General features: G+C 40.3%; 1 pseudogene; it reads left to right on the top strand.

The window, feature by feature from the left end:
- Nucleotides 1–6,552: 6,552 nt before the first annotated feature.
- Nucleotides 6,553–7,087, top strand: LOC129693151 (peptidyl-prolyl cis-trans isomerase A-like; annotated as a pseudogene).
- Nucleotides 7,088–10,983: the final 3,896 nt, after the last annotated feature.

Below are 10,983 nucleotides of genomic sequence, written 5' to 3'. Positions count from 1 at the left end.
ACTTGCAGGCAACAGGTACAGCCCAGGAAAGCTGAGCACAGCAACACTCATTGAACTCCAATGTCCAGCAGTTTCACAAGCTCAGAGGTGGGATTTAAGGATATTACCCAGTTCCTGAAGTGACTGTGCAACCTCAGAGAATATCATGCTCCTTGGTGTGACCTTTAAACTGCTGACTATGGTGACTCAATTGAATTGATTTCTATTCTGCATCTTGGGCTTAGCAGGTTGCCAATAACCTATTTTTGAATGAATGGAAATTATTTTAATAATAAAACAAATATGGAAGTGCCGTTGGATGTCTCTGCTCTTATTCTTTAAAGAAGAATGAGCGGAAACAAAAATGTCTGTGAAAATAATGTTGCTATGAAAATTTCCGTTTATGTCTTTTAGAGAACATAGCTTTAGATATGTTTAATAAATGACTTGTATACATTTTGTTGTTTGTACACTCCAAAGTAAACTTGGGTTATAGGGCATAAGCATATTCAGTGTTAGTCTAAACTTTGTTTTCATTTGAACTTTCTATGACAATATTTTCTACTGATACATAGACTTTAAAACTAAATAATTTTAATGGTTACATAATAGTTTACAAAATTATTTTACTTCAGTTTAGTCAATTATTTGCCTACTGTTTCATTATTTACTGGCTCATAGTTTCAGAACATCTTTAAAAGTTTACAGTTTCAAAAATTAGTTTGGAAGTAACCAATTTGCCTCCGTTCCTGGAGCATTCAAATTAAGTTTCAGAAGGGCCATTCATGACACATACATTCACTTGCTCACCACTTCATTTGAGTAGCTTTGAGAGACACCTTAGTTTTTTTTTCTTCTTGTTGAAATCTTTTCCTTTTGAATTTCAATTTGTTTTTTATAATTCTTCTTCTTCTTCACAATTTATTCACTTTGTATCCCAGTTGTAGTCCCCTCCCTCATCTCCTCTTAGTCCCACCCTCCTTCCTTCTTCTTCCTCTATACCTCTTTCCTAGTCTACTGATAGAGGAAGTCCTCTACCCGACTGTCTGATGCTAGCCTATCAAGTGCCATCAGGACTTCCCGGATCCTCTTCCTCTGTGGGCTGCCTAGGTCACCCCAGCAAGGAGAAGTGACAAGGAAATTATGAAAATTTCAGCCAAATGGATGGAACTAGAAAACATCATCCTGAGTAACCCAGAAGCAGAAAGACACACATGGGGTATATACTCACTTATAAGTGGATATTAGACATATACTATAGGATAAACTGTCTAAAATCTGAAGTAGCTAAACAACAGAGAGGACCATAGAGAAAATGCTTAATTCTCATTTAGAAGGCAAACAGGATAGACATATGAAGAGTTGAAAGAGAGAGTACAGGATGAAAGCCTACCACAGATGTCCTCTAAAAGACTCCACCCAGTAGGGGATCAAAACAGATGCAGAGACTCACAACTAAACTTTGGACAGAGCTCAGGGAGTCTTATGGAAGAAGGGGGATATAAAAGGACCCAGAAGGGCCAGGAGCCACACACTCAAGGAGACAAACAAAGCCATAAAAAGCAGACCCAGGGGGGACTGCAGAGACTGATGCATCAACCAAAGGCAATGAATACAGAGGATCTAGAACCCCTGCTCAGATGTAGCACATAGACAGCTCATTCTTCATGTGGGTTCCCTAGTAAGGGGAGAAGAGACAGTCTCTGACAGGAACTCAAGAGTTGCTATGCTTAGAGGGAGAGAGTCACAAGGATGAAGAAGCAGGTGACAGAATGAGACTTGGGTGACAGGTAAGCAGGCACATGGCAGTTTGTAAGCCAGGCCAGTATTGTTGGGTTAGAATAGCTGCATATCTACCCAGCTTTACTGCCTGAAGCTTATAATAAACATAAAGGTGTGATCAGAAAAAAAAAAGGTGTTATGCTTATGAAGAGGAAATAATCCTACCCTTAGGCATTGAAAGGAATCATCACCATTTGTTGAGGTCAGACATATGCATGCTTCCTTTTGGTCTCAACTCCAGATACATTGTGCTTTTGACTGTTTTCCCTCAACAATAAACTTAAAGATCGGTCACCCTGCCATTAGGCAATGATTTACTTCCCCAACCTCCCTTCATTTTTTTATTTTTTATTTTTTGTTTTTTTTGTTTTGGGGGCAGAATCTTGCTTTGGAGCCAAAGAACTGAGATTTACATTCCTCCCGTCTCAGCATCCAAATGCTTGGACCACACACGAGTCTGACTACTCTAGTTCTTTTTTTATATATTTAATTTTAATTTTATTTTATTAATTACAGTTTATTCACTTTGTACCCTGGCTGTACCCCCCTCCCCCACCCCTCCCAATCCTACCTTTCCTCTTCTTCCCCTATGCCCCTCCCCCAGTCCAATGATAGGGGAGGTCCTTTGCCCCTTCCATCTGACCCTAGTCTATCAAGTCTCATCAGGATTGGCTGCATTGTCTTCCTCTGTGGCCTGGTAAGGCTGCTCCCCACTCAGGGAGAGCCAATCAAAGAGCCAGCCAGCCACCGAGTTCATGTCAGAGACAGTCCCTGTTCCCATTACTAGGGAACACTCTTGGTCACTGAGCTGCCATGAGCTACATCTGTGCAGGGGTTCTAGGTTATCTCCATGAATAGTCCTTAGTTGGAGCATCAGTCTCAGAAAAGAACCCTGTGCTCAGATTTTTTTGGCTCTGCTGGTCTCCTTGTGGAGTTCCTGTTCCCTCCAGGTCTTTCTATCTCCTGCTTCTTTCATAAGATTCCCTGCACTCTGCTACTCTGGTTCTTAACAGCACATGTCATTTGTGTTTGCTGAATTATTAATTAGCATGCTACTTAATTAAATAATGATACTAATATGATTAAGATCTAAATAACCAACAATCAAAATATCTACCACAGTTTTGTTTGGTATTTCTGTGGCAGACGGTTTTTGTGGTGGCAAGGTCCATTTTCAGTGAACATGACATTATCTATAAATTTCAAAACCACACAATCACCCTAAACACCTACACCTAGTCATTTTTTTCCAGTGACTAGAACTTTCACTATTTATTTCTTTCAGCAAACTAGGGAACTAAAATTCTACTATATTATTCAATTAAACCAAAGAAACACAGCAAGAGGTACTGAAGACAGGATTACTGTTCAGAGGCCCTCCTAGTTTCATGTACCGCTTATTAAGTCATGTTTCAATTAGGGCATCATTTCATATTCCCCGGTGTCTCATGCAAATGGAAAGTGCTTAAGTTAAGGAGATTAAGTTTTTAAGAACTTCAAATTGCTTTTGAACATAAATTCCAGGAAGCAGATTCACCTTCAGAATGAAAAAGGAGCTTATAAGGGAAGGGTTGTGCAGTTGGCTGTTTATGCTTTCACTGTCTGCATTTTGTCCTCTATTTAGACATATTTACAAGTGGGCCAGTGATCCAAGCAATCTCCCTACCTCAGCCCTCCAATGTATAGCTCATTGTACGAGGAACTCAAGCTTGATAAAAATGGTCTCAGAAGTTTTATTGTATTTGAGGGTTACATTTTCTTCTTTTAAAAACTTTTTATTAATTTTTTTTTTTTTTACTTATGTGTATATGTCAGGATACAAATACGGAGAGACAGACTCCGGAAGTCAGTTCTCTTTTACCAGGTGGGTCCCAGAGACCAAGCAGACACCTTCACCTGATCAGTTTTTGGTTATGGGGACCAAGTTTTGTTATGTCGCCTCAGCTGGTCTCAAGCTCAGCATCCTCCTGCTTGCTTCAATCCCCGACTGTTCAGATGTTGGCAGGCATGTTTACTTCCTTTGCTGTTGGCTTTGCTGTGTGCTGAGACTATTCACAGGCATGGAATCTAAGTCAGTGCAACACACACAACATGCCTTGTAAGTATTGCATCAACAAAACAAAACAGAACAAAACAAAACAAAACTCTTCCACGACTTTTTTCTGATTACAAGTTTCTATTTGATAAGATTTTATATTTTCAACATCCACTGGTGATTTTTACTAAAAGTTACTATAAACAGCACAGTATATCAAGACAAATAAAAACATTGAAATAAATAGAAATACATATTAAATAACTAATGGTTGACATGACAATATAATCAGGAATCATAAAATGGCTATAGTAGCACTTCAAAAATGATCGCATTAGAAGTGTACAAAGCAGGACACACAGCAGTAAAAAAGATTCTCATATGCACGTGCAAGCAACAACATGTGCTGTAGCCTCGTAAATAATGTAACAGCCTCTTAGCCCTTCATCTCATAGTTTGTTTTGTGCTGTGGTGCAGTGACTGAGGCAAGGTAATACTTTGAGCCCGGAAAATTGCGGGTGACCGTCCTGGGCAACATGATGAGATTCTGATTCCAAAACCCACAGTATCACACTTTGATGTTAAAGACAAACTCATACTAAAATTAATTTTCTTACTAATTGGATGTACTCAGCTACTCACAACATTTACTGCACATTGAGAAAATAGGCTAATTTACAGACATTGAAGAAAGAGAAAAAGAGAGACAATGAGAGCAAAATGAATATTATTATCATTATTATTCTGAGACAAGGTCTCTCTAGATAGCCCTGGATGTCCTGGCACTCACTAGGTAGACCAGGCTGGTTTGCAACACACAGAGATCAGCCTCCTAAGTGCTGGGATTAAAGGCATATGCCACCACACCTTGCTAAGAGCTTCCAGTTAGGCCACAGAGGAGAGCTTTGCAGCCAGTCCTGAAGATACCTGATAAAACAGGATCAGATGAATAGGGAGGAGGTCCCCCCTATTAGTGGACTTGGCAAGGGGCACGGTGGAGATGAGGGAGGGAGGGAGGGACTGGGAGGGAATGAGGGATCGGGACATGGCTGGGATACAGAGGTATTAAAATTTAACTGATAAGAAAAAAATAAAATTCAAAAAAAATAAAAAATAAAAAAATAAAAAAATGCCAATAACCAAGATGTGTTACTTTGAGACCTAACAAAATGTTTTTTACACTGAAAACAAATCATGTTTTCATTGAATGAGTTACACAGTTTTGCTAATACAATGATCTATATGAGTTTTCCTTTCTCCTGTGAGTAAAATAGCTTTTATTTATTTAATGACAAAGCCTTGGTGCTTGACTTAAGCTGGCCTCAAACCTATGGTCCTGCAATTTTAGCTCTGCCCCAGAACTGGGATAACATGCTGACACTAACATGCTTAGCAGGAAAGTCAGTCTTTATTGAGTTCTGCAAGTAGGTTGGACCAACACAAATCCCTCAGTTTAACAATAATATCACAGAATGTTCTTAGAATTACCTTAATTGAAACTGTTAATATTTAGTATCTTAAACATCATGGGCTAGGGAGGTAGCTCAGAGGATAAAGTACTTGCCAAAAGCTGAAGAGCTGAGTTTAGATCTGCACCACCTATGTGAAAGCTGAGCACCGAAGCACACATCTGAGAACAGGGTGCTTAGGGACTGGAGACAGGCAGATCCCGGAGCTTATGGAGCTGAATCTGTTGAGCTATGGATTCAGGGAGAGATCTGTCACACACACACACACACACAAAACAAACAAACAAACAAACAAAAAAATGGAGAGCAGTAGAAGAAGATACTCAGTGTCCTCTATATACATACACGAAGAAATCTGTGTGCAGCTTCTCTAACACACACACACACACACACAGAGAGAGAGAGAGAGAGAGAGAGAGAGAGAGAGACATACAAAGAGAAACACAAGAGAGGCAGAGAGAGACAGACAGGGAGAGAGCGAGAGGAAAAGAAATCAGATTGAACTAGACATGGTGGTTGTCATAATTAGTATTACTACCACTGAGATAAAACACCATGACTAAAAGTAACCCAGGGAAGAAAGGGTTTATTTCACCTTACAGTGTAAGGTAATCACCCAGGGAAGTCAGGACAGGAGCTCAAGGCAGGGACCAGCAGACAGGAGCTGATGCAGAAGCCTTGGAGACACGCTGCCTATTAGCTTTATCCTCACGGCTTGCTCATCCTTTTTTTTTTTTTTTTTATATCACCCAGGACTATCTGCCCAGAGGTGGATACCACCCATAACAGACTGAGCCCTTACACATCACTCACTAATGAAGAAATTCACCACAGGCCAGTCTGGTGGGGGTAGTTTCTCTATTTAGGTTTCCTCTTCCAAGATGACTAACTTGTGTCAAGTTGACATAAAAACTAGCCAGCACAGAGGTGCATGCGCAGAAAGCCTCTGTTTTGGATGCCGAGGCAGGAAAACAGCAAATTCAGAGGTCTTTCTGAGCTCCATAGTGAGTCTGTGTCCCTTTAAACAAGGGAAAAGAGGTAGGGCATTTGGGGAAAGGAGCATGAAGGATCAACCCAAACGAATTGTGTATGAAGTTGCCATAAAAACCCCGTTACTTTTTAAGCTAATTCAAGTTAACAACAACCACAGGAGAGCATTGAACGCAACTGAGACTCACTCTTGCCAATATCAATGCCCTCAAAAGTTTTTTTTTTTTTCCCTAAATAATGAAAAATACTCTAGCAAGCCTTTGCAGATGCTGCTGTCTCTCACCTTTTGCTGCAGCCATGGTCAACCCCACCGCATTCTTCAACGTTGAGGCTGATGGCCAGTCCGTGGGCCACTTCTCCTTTGAGCTGTTTGCAGACAAAGTTCCAAAGACATCAGAAAACTTTCATGCTCTGAGCACTGGAGAGAAAGGATTTGGATATAAGGGTTCCTCCTTTCACCGGATTGTTCCAGGATTCATGTGCCAGGGCGGTGACTTCACACATTGTAATGACACTGGTGGCAGGTTCATTTGCGGGGAGAAATTTGAGGATGAGAACTTCATCCTGAAGCATACAGGCCCTGGCATCTTGTCCATGGCAAATGCTGGACCAAACATGAACGGTTCCCAGCTCTTTATCTGCACCGCCAAGTCTGAGTGGCTAGATGGCAAGCTTGTGGTTTTTGGGAAGGAAAGAAGGCATGAACATTGTGGAAGCCATGGAGCGTTTTGGATCCAGGAATAGCAAGACCAGCAAGAAGATCACAATTTCCGACTGTGGACAACTCTAAACTAATACTTTTGACTTGAGGGCATCTTACCCACCAGACCATTCCTTCTGTAGCTCAGGAGAGTACCCCATCCCATTTGCTCCAAGTACCCTCTGATCTCTGATATTTTCCTCATTCCCCTCCAAGTCTAACTGGATTGCAGAGTTAAGTTTATTATTATGAATAAAATGCAAATAAAAAAACAAATGCTCTAGCAAAACAAAAAGTCACATATATAGTATACATATTCTATTAATAATGATTGTCTTATTAGATGAGACTTTTAGAAACAGGGATATTTCTTTCATTAAAATAATTTGGATTCCCTGTACTCTGCCCAAAGTTTGGCTATGAGTCTCAAGAAGTGGGAGATAGTAAGACCTGGAGAGAACAGGAGCTCCACAAGGACAGCAACAGATTCAAATAGTCTGGGCACAAGGGTCTTTCTGAGACTGATACTCCAGCCAAGGACCACTCAAGGAGATGACCTGGAACCCCTGCGCAGAGGTAGCCTATGGCAGTTCAGTATCCAAGTGGCCTCCATAGTAATGGGGACAGAGACTGTCTCTGACATGAATTGATTGGCCTGCTTTTTGATCATCTCCCCCTGAGGGGGAAGCAGCCCTTACAGGCCACAGAAGATGACAAGGCAGCCACTCCTGATGAGACTTGATAGACTAGGATCAGAGAGAAGGGGAGGAGGACCTCCCTTATCAGTGGACTGGGAGAGGGACATGGGTGGGAGGAAGGAATTGGGAAGGGAGGATGGAGGGAGGTGCAGGGGGATACAAAGTGAATAAACTCTAATTAATAAAAATAAAAATAATTAAATAAAAAAGAATTTGGATATAACTCCGGTGTGATTTTTAATATTTCACAACTCATAAAAGAAGTAAAATGGTTATTGAATTTTGCTCCTATACATGGTATTAATTAATGAGCTATTTATAACATTACCAAGTTTATTCCAAATTTATAGAATTAGAACAAATATTTTTTCAGGCCAGTGAAAAGAAAAGAAACCCTTTAAGATGTCATTCAACATCTTAATCTTGATTTCTTACTCATGTGTCTTAATCCTCATACGTTCTATCTTCACACTTGATACTTATGATCTTTTTTGGAATATTTTCTTGGCTAGTTTAAGGAGAATAAGACTTATTGCAGGATGTGGAGTGGTGGCTCAATCTTTGAGAAATAAACTGTGGCTGAACTTTCAGCCACATTGAAGAACTGTGGTGCCATGGCCAGGAAACTACTTTGTTAACCGGGAAGATGCCGTAAAATTACCAGCTCCTGTCTCCAAGCTGCCTCTCCCACAGTTTATATGCCCAAGAGCCTACCTGGTGTCACTTTATTTGTTCTTTTCTCCAGATTCAAATTCTAGTGTTGCCTGAGTGTAGCTGAGGGCAGAACCTAAAATCTAGAAAGCTAATTGTAAGGGAACCTGGAAAGCTTTTCGTTTTATTTCTTCAACCTTCCAGGCTTTACAGTATGCTAAAAGATTTTGCAAAACATTCCTCCTATCAATTCTTTGGAGATATTACGGAAAAGAAAAATAACACAACAGGAACACAAAGGTTAAGTAATTACCCAAGGCTTAAATGATGACATATGTAGCTATTAGTTTTATACGTTTAAGACGTAGATTACTTTTCATAACTTGCTTACTTGAAGTCCTAAATTCTCATTTTTACAAAGTCCTCAAGCACGATAACTTATTCTTGATTTCTCACCTATTTGCTCTTGTCCCCATATGTTCTATCTTTACACTGGCCACTTGTGTTCTTTTAAAAATTATTTTCTTGCTGGTTTTCTGAACTCATTTCATTCTGATCCAGCTCTCAAATGCCAACACTAAGCTGTAGTCCTTCAGTGTAAACCTTGCAAGCATCTATTTCACGATTATATTGTAGAGGAATTTAAATTCAGAACATGCCTACTCTGGGAATGGATCACATCCAAAGATTTTCTAGGTCTCTGTGATTTGGATGGAATACAGACATGACTTTATTCCCAGGAGATAGGAGCAAGCAGATCTCTTAGTTCAAGGCTGGAGAGTAGAGAAAGTTTCAGTGGTTCATGCTTTTAATCCCAGCACTCAGGAGACAGAGGCATATCCTAAACAGTTTTGTTAAGTCATGTTAGTTGAGTCAATGAGCTAAGAGGCAGTACAATAGAGTTGAGTTAATGGTAGTTCAATTTGTGGAATTCAAAGGTAGGTTTTTTTAACAGACTTAATTCATTTTTCATATTTATACAAGAAATTAATATTTCTTGTATAAAAACCAACAAACCAAGTAATCCAATTAAAAAATGGGAAATAGTAAGAGCTGGAGAGGACAGGAACTCCACACGGAGAGCAACAGAACAAGATAATTTGAACACAGGGAACTTCCCAGAGACTCATACTCCAACCAAGGACTATTTGTGGAGATAACCTAGAACTCCTGCACAAATGTAGCCCATGGCAGTTCAGTGTCCAAGTGGGTTACATAGTAATGAGAAGAGGGACTGCCTCTGACATAATCTGATTGGCCTGCTCTCTGATCACCTCCCCCTGAGGGGGGACCAGCCTTACCAGGCCACAGAAGAGGACAATGCAGCCACTTTTGATGAGAACTGATAGACTAAGATCAGAAAGAAGAGGAGAACCTCCCCTATCAGTGGACTTGGGGAGTGGCATGCATGCAAAAAGGGGAGAGGGGGTGGGATCGGGAGGGGAGGAGGGAGAGGCTTATGGGGGGATACAAAATGATTAAGTGTAATTAATAAAAAATAAAAAAGTTAAAAAAATAGGCTACAGAGCTAAACAGAGAATTCTCAATAGAAGAATACTGAAAGGCTGAGAGACACTTAAAGAAATATTAAACATCGTTGGTCATCAGAGAGATGCAAATCAAAACTACCCTGAGATTTCACCTTACACCTATCAGAATGACTAATATAAAAAACCCAAGTGACAGCACATGCAGGAGAGGTTGTGGAGAAAGGGGAACCCTCCTCCATTGCTGGTGGGAATGTAAAGTTGTACAACCACTGTGGAAGTCAATCTGGTGCTTTCTCAGACAATTAGGAATACTGCTTCCTCAAGATCTACTATACCACTCCTAGGCATATACCCAAAATTTGCTCAAGTACACAACAAGGACATTTGCTCAACCATGCTTGTAGCAGTTTAATTTGTAATAGCCTGAATCTGGAAACAACCTAGATGTCCCCCCAGAGAAGGAATGGATACAGAAATTGTGGTACATTTACACAATGGAATACTACTCAGATATTAAAAACAAGGAAATCATGAAATTTCAGGCAAATGGTAGGAACTAGAAAAGATCATCCTGAGTGAGGTGACTCAGAAATGAAAGAAATATATGGTATATACTCACTCATAAGAGGTTATTAGACATATAATATAGGATAATCATACTAAAATCTATACTTCTGAAGAAGCTAAACAATAAGGAAGACCCTAGGGAAGATGCTTAACCTTCATTCAGAAGGACAAACACAATAGACAATAGTCTTGAAGCAGAGGAGGAGACTCATAGCCAAATTTGGGGCAGAAGATATGAAATTTTATGAAAGAAGGGGGAGACAAAAAGACCTGGGGGGAGGGGAAGAGGAGTTCCACAAGGAGACAAATAGAGCCAAAAAAAAAAAACCCAAAACAAAAACAACAACAAAACAAAAACAACAACAAAACCCCGGAGCCCCGGGGACCCTGAAGAGAATGATACCCCAACCAAAGACAATGCATAGAGAAGACATAAAATCCAGGCACAGATATAGCCCATAGACTCAGTCTCAAGTGGCCTTCTTAGTAAGGGGAAAAAGAGTTGACTCTGGCATGAACTCAGTGGCAGGCTCTCTACTCACCTTCCCCTGAGAGGTGTAGCCTTGCCAGGCTACAGAAGAAGACAAAGCAACCAGTCCTGATAAGACCTGATAGGCGAGGG

Source organism: Psammomys obesus, unplaced genomic scaffold (genome assembly GCF_907164565.1).
Source record: "Psammomys obesus unplaced genomic scaffold, mPsaObe1.curated_primary_1811, whole genome shotgun sequence".
Lineage (NCBI taxonomy): Eukaryota > Metazoa > Chordata > Mammalia > Rodentia > Muridae > Psammomys > Psammomys obesus.
The sequence above is the reverse complement of the archived record's forward strand: the minus strand, read 5'-3'. Positions and strand labels throughout refer to the sequence as shown.